Source organism: Protomyctophum bolini (genome assembly GCF_963924005.1).
Source record: "Protomyctophum bolini genome assembly, chromosome: 19".
Lineage (NCBI taxonomy): Eukaryota > Metazoa > Chordata > Actinopteri > Myctophiformes > Myctophidae > Protomyctophum > Protomyctophum bolini.
Genome location: NC_137880.1, coordinates 1703393 through 1713447, shown reverse-complemented (window position 1 = coordinate 1713447; position 10055 = coordinate 1703393). Strand labels below are relative to the sequence as shown.

At 43.7% G+C, this 10055-nt stretch overlaps 1 long non-coding RNA gene across 1 annotated transcript; it reads right to left on the bottom strand.

The window, feature by feature from the left end:
* Positions 1-1158: 1158 nt before the first annotated feature.
* LOC308334768 lies at positions 1159-5358 on the bottom strand. The gene is made up of 3 exons (XR_013965920.1): positions 5314-5358; positions 1770-1865; positions 1159-1311 (listed from the first exon to the last, which is right to left on the bottom strand). It is a non-coding gene; the product is annotated as an uncharacterized lncRNA (long non-coding RNA).
* Positions 5359-10055: the final 4697 nt, after the last annotated feature.

Sequence of the window (10055 nt, the reverse complement as noted above, 5' to 3'; positions counted from 1 at the left end):
TCAAACTGAACATGGACTCACATTGTAATAGTTCCTCTCTGGTCTGAGGCTGTGCTGGATGTGAAACATCAGCTGGAGAATCTGGAGACACAATAAATAAGTCAGATGAAGAACACATCACACTGAATAATTAACTAAAGCATTGGCTGTCAAAGTGTGAATTAACGGTACGCATCGAGTATCGTGCCGTTAAAATCAACTGTCTTCTGACTTTAACAACCCACCGTTACTATGATGGCTGGTTGACCATTCATCTGACGTGTGTGTGTGCCTGTGTGTGTGTGTGTGTGTGTGTGTGTGTGTGTGTGTGTGTGTGTGTGTGTGTGTGTGTGTGTGTGTGTGTGTGTGTGTGTGTGTGTGTGTGTGTGTTACCTGTGTGCTCTGTGTGTGTCCAGGGTGTGTTGAGGACCAGGTCGAGGTTGTCTCTCAGAGCAGACACATCTTCTCCCAACTGAGTGAGGAAGCTCAGAGTGGACACGACATCACTGGGTAAGACTGGAGGTCCACTGGAGCTGGACACACTCTGGACACTCTGGAGAGAACACATTATTATTATTATTAAAAGCATCAATAAGAATTATATCAGTGCTTTTCAGACCTTTTCATACGAAGGTTATCAGGGTTAAAGGTCAAAGGTCATAGGTTCAACACATTTCAAAATTGCACAGTCCATGTACATTTCTGCCTCTGTGGGGGGTATTTATATATATATCAATGGCATTGCAATGAACATTAATGATGATGTTTAGGTGAAAAAAGAACAGAAAATAATTATAATAATTCATTAATTAATTAAAATATAAATTGTTGTATATTTGCAACGCTGGCTTGGGTTTAATATGAATTTGGCCACTGCAGACCCCATTAAAAATATTCAATATTTCAAGAACGTTTGGAGCGGTGCCAAACGGCTCCATTGACTCCAATGGCCGCGTGTGTATGTCTTTACACACTTTAATAGATTATCTTCCGAAATCAATGATCTTTGAAATTCAAGAACCTGAATGAAGTGCATGATGTCACAGTGTGGGACATAACCTGAATAAAATGCATGATGTCATCAGTGTGGGACAGAACCTGAATGAAATGCACGATGTCATCAGTGTGGGACAGCTGGTCCAGCTCAGCGTGTGTCCTCTCCAGCTGTGCGATGTCTTCCTCCAGCTGTCTCAGGACGTCCTCAACCTGGGACACGGCTGTCTTCTCCTGCTGTCTGATCATGTCTTTAACCTGGCTGTGTCTTCTGTCCACGCTCGCCTTCATCTCTGTGAACATCTGCTCACTGGCCTCCACGGCTGCTTCTGCAGAGCTCTGCTTAAAGGGTAAGACCACTTTTTTAGAGGTTTGGGTTGTTTTCTTACCTTATTATGGGAAAACTATTTCATTCCATGAGTTATTTCGCTCCGTTGTGTTGTTTATTAGAAATTTAAGAAATAAAAATAGGGTCCATTGACTTCCATTGTAGCGGGGAAACAGCTCTCAAAGTCACTCTTTTAGCACATAAACGAACGCAACAAAAGCTGATTCTGACAGTTTATGACATCAGGAAAACTCATGTGCTTTTTTGGCGCCCCCTGGTGGCGATGGATGAGTTAAACGGATGCATTTGCGTTCTAAAATAAAAACAGAAGGAAAACTTTATCGGCACGTCGATTTGCGGCCTCAATTTGCCAAATATGACTCGTTTGTCATCCCTAGTATACTGTGAAGTTCTTTACATAAAATAAGTAACATAATATCAGGAACTATTAGCTAGCCTGAACTCTGACCTTCAGGTTCTCCATGACCTCTCTCAGCTCTTTCACCTCCTTCTTTCTCTCCTGGATCTTCTTTTGGAGGTTTTGCTGACTCGTCCCCAACTGTTTCTGCAAGAGAAAGTTTTGATTCACACACGTGAACAAACAGTTGGCACAATATGTTCATTTATACACCGATAGCGAGGCAGCTCTGCTAGTCTCTTTCATGTGTGATTATTTTTCGTCTAACCTTCTCATGCAATTAGTTAATTCTGGGTGCCTGCCATGCAATGGCAGAAACACAGGTTGAAATCCGAAACACATATTTATTTGTCGTAATCGTAATTATCAATACGCAAAACTTTGACCTCTATACATAAAAACGTGCGGCTCGGCCGGGAATGGTGTGCTTGTGCTTTTCTTTCCGATTCGCGTTTCCGTGCCGACGTAATTCGCAATAAACGACGTGAAAAATCCCCATTCAAAGTCAATGGGGAAACGCAGGTAAAAACAGAAAACGACACGTTACTTTGGAGTAGGGCTGCACAATATATCGTTATCGTATCGATATCGAGGTATGAACATGCACAATATCAGTATCGCAAAAAGACAACGGTATCGCGATATAGATATATCGTCGACATATCGATATATCGTCTATATCGACAATATATCGTCCACTTCTAAAGCCAGCCCTCTATTTTAGCCTGTGCCCCTCGGAAAATAAACCATCACTCGTTTGTCCCTCTGTCCTGTTGTAGCCTGGCTCCAGCCCTGCATCGCTAGCCAGGTCCATTAAGAAAATATGTTCTGGCGATTCAGGTCTGGAGTCTCTCCCGACGACGGTGTCAGCTAGGGCTGCACGATATATCGTCATCGTATCGATATCGAGATATCTGCCATATATATCGTGATATGAATTTTTGTCCATATCGTGCAGCCCTACTTTGGAGCCACATTGCTCTGGCATACTGTTACGTAGACACACGGTTTAAATGTCACACAGCACATGAGGCCATCGACTTTGTTGTGGTTCAGACGGAATTCGAATACGTTGCACGGTTTGCCCGCTATCGCAGTTCAAAGTGTGTGTGGTCTGAGCAAAAATCTCGACTCAGAGTGTCGCACGCCCAGAGAGACCGGGTCAGAGTGAGAAGCCACTGTGAAGATTGTACCGAAATTCTCCGAACAAATCGTCCTCACGGCCAAAATATTCACTTTACACGCATGGGTTTCGGTAATTTTGTAGCCACACTCGTCCTCTTTCACCCATTGTCACAACCACAGCCCAGATACATACGGTACGTGAACTACAGCCCTGAAAGCGACAGGTGTACCATCTTAATGTGTCATAAAACTCCATGTTAACTGCCTGAATGAGTCAGCAATTTTTTTATCACAAACACAAATCTTAACTCGCTCTTATAACCACGTTTTTTATCGTACCAATACCACGATCGCACACGGCGTACCTCAATGTCTCGGGTCACTCACGGCGAAGACAGAAATCACATTCGACTTTTACTTTTTGCGATAAAGCAATTTGTTCGGACATACGGTATGTTCTCTCACTGAGTCAGTGTGCTTTTAACTTTCAATAGTGGTTGCATTTGCATAGACTAGCCCAGGTGAAAATTATACTTTGTTAATGATTCAAGGTCAAGTTGACCACCTCTCACACACGTGCACACACAAACGAACATGCACGCACATGCACACATGTGCACGCACATACACATTGAAAGTCAATGGAGAAAATCGGAGAAACACGTAACTCTGTCATTTCTCAACCGTTTCAGACGCGGGGCGGCTCGCCATAACCGGGCCGCCCCCCTGAGCGAAACCAAATGGACCCACACGCACACACACACACACACAAACCCTGTCTTCTTATTGGCTGTCCTTTACACAGCTCTAACTTTTGCATGCAGCATGCTACAGTATTGCAATTTGCTCCATGGGCTTAGACCACCAATAGAAGCACGCTGTAATTGCTTAAGCCCCGCCCCTCTGTATTCCTATTGGCTGGTCTTTACACAGCTCTATTTTGTTTACAACATGCTACAGCCTTAAGGCTCATACATAGTCTGGATTTTCGGTGGTGGGGTGACCACCGAACTACAACATGACGTCACGAGCCGCGGTGAAGAGCAAACCACCGCCACCGCTCCAGCCCTTTTTTACTCACCACCGCTCAACGTTATTTCAGCTCCGGTGGTCAGCTCACCACCGGAGCGGTGGTCACCTCACTACCGAAAATCCAGACTATGAATAGGCCTTTAAACTTTGGTACATGGACGTAGACCATCAAGAGGAACAAGCTGCAATGGCTTAATTGCTTAAGCCCCGCCCCTCTGTATCCCTATTGGCTGGCATTTACACAGCTATAATTTTTGTTTGCAGCATGCTACAGTCTTGAAACTTGCTCCATGCACTTAGACCACCAATAGGAGCACGCTGTAATTGCTTAATTGCTTAAGCCCCACCCCTCTGTCTTCCTATTGGCTGGCCTTTACACAGCTATATATTTTGTTTGCAGCATGCTACAGTCTTGAAACTTGCTCCATGGACTTGGACTTAGACCACCAATAGGAGCATGCTGTAATTGCTTAATTGCTTAAGCCCCACCTCTTACAGCTCAGACATCTTAGCATGTTAGCATTAGCATGTTAGCGTGTTAGCATTAGCATGTTAGCAATAGCATGTTAGCATTAACATGTTAGCATTAACATGTTAGCATTAACATGTTAGCATGCTAGCATTATCATGATAGTGTTAGCATGTTAGCATTAGAATGTTGGTGGCAACGTAATGCGCAATCAACTTAGACAAAATACCCCATTGAAAGTCAATGGGGAGACCTGGCTCACATGTAACCAAATGGACCCTTACAGGGTCTGAGAGGCTAAATATCATCAAATGGTGGTCCGTGGCTCAAATGCTGCACAGACTTGGCGAGCTTCAGGCACCCAGTAAAAAATCTTGAAATTTTGTTTCTAGCAGTTTTTTCAAATATTTTCTAATATAATGTCCGTAAGTTATTTATGCTTTATTCAGATGGATCCCCATTAGCTGCCACCGAAGTAGCAGCTACTCTTCCTGGGGTCCATGACAAACAATACATAACACAACACAACACAATAAAAAATAACACTGCACAATAAAAACAGGTGCAATCTTGAAAGAAATACATTCATAATACAAAGGCAAAGACATTAAGAATACAGAGAAATAAAAACACTAAACAAGACAAAAATTGGGGTAATTGATCAGGTGTCTTTTAAGGAGCCTCTTCAAACTAGCCTTATACTTTGTGCTTCCGTGATTATAGTTGGAAACGTGTTCCATACTGAAATAGCCCTGACCATTACAGATCTGCAAACCGCATTTGTTCTGGGTTTTTCTTTGACCATGTGGCCACTAGTAGCCTGCCTGGTAGCATGACTATGATGATCTCTCACATACTGTATTTGTGAAAACAGACAAACTGGTTGTTTACTATGACAAATATTAGTGTAGTAAGTATAGTATAGTAAGTGTAAGTATGGTATAGTAAGTGACTGTGGTCTTACGATACCTGTCTGTGGCTCCTCTCCGCGGCCGCTGACACTGTGTCGTGGCCCTTGTGCTCATCCATGGCACACAGGTAGCAGATGGTCCGCTGGTCCGTGCGACAAAACACCTGCATGGGCTCGTGGTGACTGGAGCACATGTTGTGGTACAGGCGGGCCTTGGCCGGGACCAGCCTGTGCTTCTTCCACGCTGTGACATTGTGGTGAAGCTGGAGGTGAGTGTCGCAGTAGGACACCTCACACCCCAGACAGGACATCATGGCTTTGTGGCGTCTGCTTCCGGGGCAGAGGTCACAGGCTACGTCCGCAGGGCCAGCGTAGAGCGGAGCGGCACAGACAGAAGACTGCTGCACATCTGGAGGGCCGGAGTAGAGCGGAGCGGCACAGTCAGAAGACTGCTGAACATCTGGAGGGCCGGAGTAGAGCGGAGCGGCACAGACAGAAGACTGCTGCGCATCTGGAGGGCCGGAGTAGAGCGGAGCGGCAGAGACAGAAGACTGCTGAACATTTGGAGTCCTCAGTTTCTCCACAAGCTGCAAGTAGATTCAGATTAACTTTACAATACCACTACCAGTACAATATAAAGCAGTGAAAACAATAAAAGCAGGCCACACATATCAGTGAAAGTGCAAAGTGCACTCTCACTCTTTCCTGCTGAGTGTGGTGGTCTGTGAGAAAGCTGAACACGACACCATGTTGTGTTCTCTATAATAATGGAATATCCACACAGGTAACGTACTGTTCTGTTGGCTTTATTCATACACGGTAACATACAGAGATCAAGTCATGTGACATCCTGCCGCACCTATATGTGCGGAGTTAGCCTGCTGGTGTGTGTAAAGTAAACAGTGAAGGAGGACTGACAACTAAACCAACAAGAATTATGACCCCGATAGGTTCTATAGGTTCACCTGTGATGCTAGTTTACTAAGGCATTGTTTCTCTGCCCTCTATGTATGTGTTTACCTTGCTTATTGGAAGCCCTAAAGTCTATATTAGAGATTAGAGGAGCGCACTTGTTGCATGGAAGGTTGGCATTCCCAAGACCGGCAAACATAATCTGGGTGTGGAAGTGAATGGCCACCACTCCCGTGGTCAAACTGCAGGTTCTGTGGTTGTACTGGTCAGCTATCAGTTTCAAGGTGGTGTGTGTGTGTGTGTGTGTGTGTGTGTGTGTGTGTGTGTGTGTGTGTGTGTGTGTGCGCGTTCGCAATACGTGTGTGCATGCGTGCGTGAGACAGAGAGAGAGTGACAAAATGGACCCTTGTGCTCAGATACTACCCTGGGTAAATATAGAACAATTAAGCAGTCACAAAGATCACTCTGGATAAGAGTTGTGGGTAAAGTGCTTTTACCTTCAACCTAAATTGCAGTTTCATGATGAACATACACTGATAAGGAAATGATAGAACGTGACAGTCACAGGATCATAATGATACTGTGGCTGCTCTGACCTTTGCTCATGTTGTTTTACAATGCTTTATGTTTTACATTAGTTTTACATAAGTATTCAAACTTCTTTAAAATTATCGTTTATTTCTGCATTATAAATGATGATACGGTCACATTGTGCACCCTAGCAGAGAGGCACACCCACCTACAGTATGCCTTCACCAGGAAGCTGTTCAAATCTAACTTCAGGAACTGGCTACCCCCCTCAGGAAAGAGATCTCTGGACATCAAACTTCACATCATGCAGAACTGAGAGATACAGAAAATCACCAATCCCATATATGTGTGGACTTTTAAATGCTAGTGGATTTTAGATTAGAGTTTTACAGTTTGCTATTTAGTCACTAGAGAGCTCTTTTCAGTCTTCTTTCTAGTAGTTTAATCAGTTAATGTGGTGTGAAAATACACGATAATAGGATATTGCATTTTAGATTTTAAGTTTTATATTAATTGTTTGTTTTTATATGGCACCTCTGTCTTTTAAAACATGTGATCAATGCTGGAAGTTGAATAAACATAAATAAAATACATTCTGCCAACGTGTAAAGTGTAAACAGTTTAGTTCTTTTTTTTACACTCACAACAATGCGTCAGGCAGCTTGGCATACAAGTTCACTCCCTGAATCATGTCTATGATGGTATGATCACCTCAGCCAGCATGTGGTTCCTCCTCAGAGCAGGCCGTGGACAGAAGCTCTCTCCACACTGTGGACAGCTGGACAGGGTCTTCTCCTCTGCCTGCTGGTCCCAGGCTCCTTCGATGCAGCTGCAGCAGTAGCTGTGTCCGCAGGGCAGAGTCACTGGCTCCTGCAGCATGTTCTCACAGGAAGAACAACTGAACTGATCCTGGTTCACAACTAGAGACATTTTACTGACCTCACTGTGACGAATGACTGACTGACTGATCACCTCTCTCTCTGTGAAGAATGACTGTTGACTGAGACTAATCTTCCCAGAACAAAAGTTCTCCCATAAAAATGGGAGGGGCGGGGCTGAACAAACAGACTGCGGTAGTTTGAGACGCACCCAGCCACAGCCTCGCAGACGAGACTAGGTGCGTGAGCAGGGGCGTTACATACGTAGACGCCAAGGGGTGCTTGAGCACCCCCTAATGGCCCTCTCTGGACCAGCATGCCCTTTTGTCATGTCCATTTGGTACTTTTCTTTTCTTGTTTTGTATTATTTGTACGTGTATTATACTGTATAGTATGTGGCCCATGGTGACATCGATCAATTCTGGATTAAAAGCTTGTAATATATTTATTTATAAATTTGTCATGATGTTGTATGTGTGTGAGACTGTCCTCACACACACACCCACACGGGAGGCATCGTGCCCCTCCCTCCACGGCTCCGCCTCCGTTCACTCTCACTCAACATGAACATGGGGCCCCATGAGCGATGTGGATCTGTCATTTATATGGAACGAACGTACGCTTAGCTTGATGCTAACGTGACCCCCCCCCCCCCCCCTCTCTCTCTTTAACGTGCGATAGAGACGCATCTCCCTCTCTGTCTCTCTCTCCCTCTCTCTAACGTGCGATAGAGAGACGTCTCTCTCTCTCTCAGCAAGGAATGCTTCAAATTGACATTGGTTGTTCAAGTTAAATTGATGTGTTTATGTTATTATGGTATTTACCATAGGCAATATGCCAATATTGAAAAAAGTTAAAATGACCAGTGAGCAGGCTCATCAAAAATGTAAGATTTGCATTAGGCTATTTCTGCTGTGCAGACCTGTTTTTGACCCGAAAATAACGACGTTATAATCGGAAATACCCGATGTGAGCCGGTAGCAATTGGACCCCTCCATCTGTGGAGTACTGGATACAGCTGTGTGTGTGTGTGTGTGTGTGTGTGTGTGTGTGTGTGTGTGTTAGAGAAATGTTTTTTTTTTTTACATTTAAGGTGCCCTTTTGTTTCACATGAGCACCTGCCCCTCAAAGTGTCTGTGCACGCCACTGTGCGTTGATATGTGAGCGCTGCTGCGCGAGGGAACGGAAGTGCGTGATCATTGCAGCGGGAAGATATTTACAGTAGGAGGTGCTGAACGTTCAGTAGAGGGTGCGCGCTGCAAAATGCATTTTCATGCTGAAAAGTGGCTTTTACTTTCCCTCTCCACACGCATGAGCAAACTCACACAGGCAATTAGGCCCCCTAAATAATCTGTTAATATAATAATTAAAAAACATAATAATCCCATCTAGTGTTTCATTAGCGCGACAGAACGTGACAAAATAGGCTACAGCTGAGCTTTATTGTGCTGCTGACAGGCAGTGCATGAACACAGTAACACACTGTTGAAACAAGGCTGTGGTAAAGATACCAAGAAGGAGTGGACAGTGATGCAACACGGAAGTAGTATGGACTTGAAGCTGTTTATAAACCGAATCTTTGGTGTTACTCTTCCTGCGACCGAGTAGCCTCTGAAACCAGACTTTCTTTTCACCGTCGTCTTGACTCTTTTTCTTTTTCTTCCCCCTTCATGGGCCCCCTGGGGGCCTGGGCCCCGGTGCATTGATATATTCGCCACTGTATAAAATGTTTAGTAGTCGGCATGTGCAGTGGGTAGGACTTACATCTTTGGTAACACTTCCTAATAAAGACCCGTTATGGTTATGGTTATAAAACATGTATGTGACAAACAGTAGGACCTTAACCTTTTAACTTTTACACCTACAGTATACTAAAGGCACTGATTTGGAAACCTGGAATGTCAGAACCTGGACATTCTGCACAATGACTACTTTTAATTGTTTAATACTTCAAGTCCATTTTGATGCCGATGCAACACATGTGAGCTTGTAGATCGGCTATTTTCAAATGGCCAAAATGTATAGGGCTGATGTGAAAAATGTATCATCTAACTGAGTAGTTAAGTACAATAGTACAATATACAATATACCTCAATTCTCTTATTAATTCACTGCCAGATATTCTCATAATAACCAGATAGGCTCTGCCAGCTGTTTTTGAAGACATAGGGCAATATAAAATAATTCACAGAATATTTTTCTGATTGGAATTTGTAAACACGAAATACCTTAAAAGAAACGGGAGAATGTCTGCTATCATGGAGAAAATAAACTGAGTTGATACAATGTGCTGTTATGGAGTTGTGACCAATTGAATAGAGTGTGGTTTCAGCAGATAAAGCAGTTTCAGAATACTTCTGGAGTTATACACGTTTTTGTGAAACATGTCACTATAGATGTTTTTCCTGCTACTACATAGTCACGACATATTTCAAATGAAAGATTAGGAAGTCTACTTCAATTTAGATTGTTTTACAATC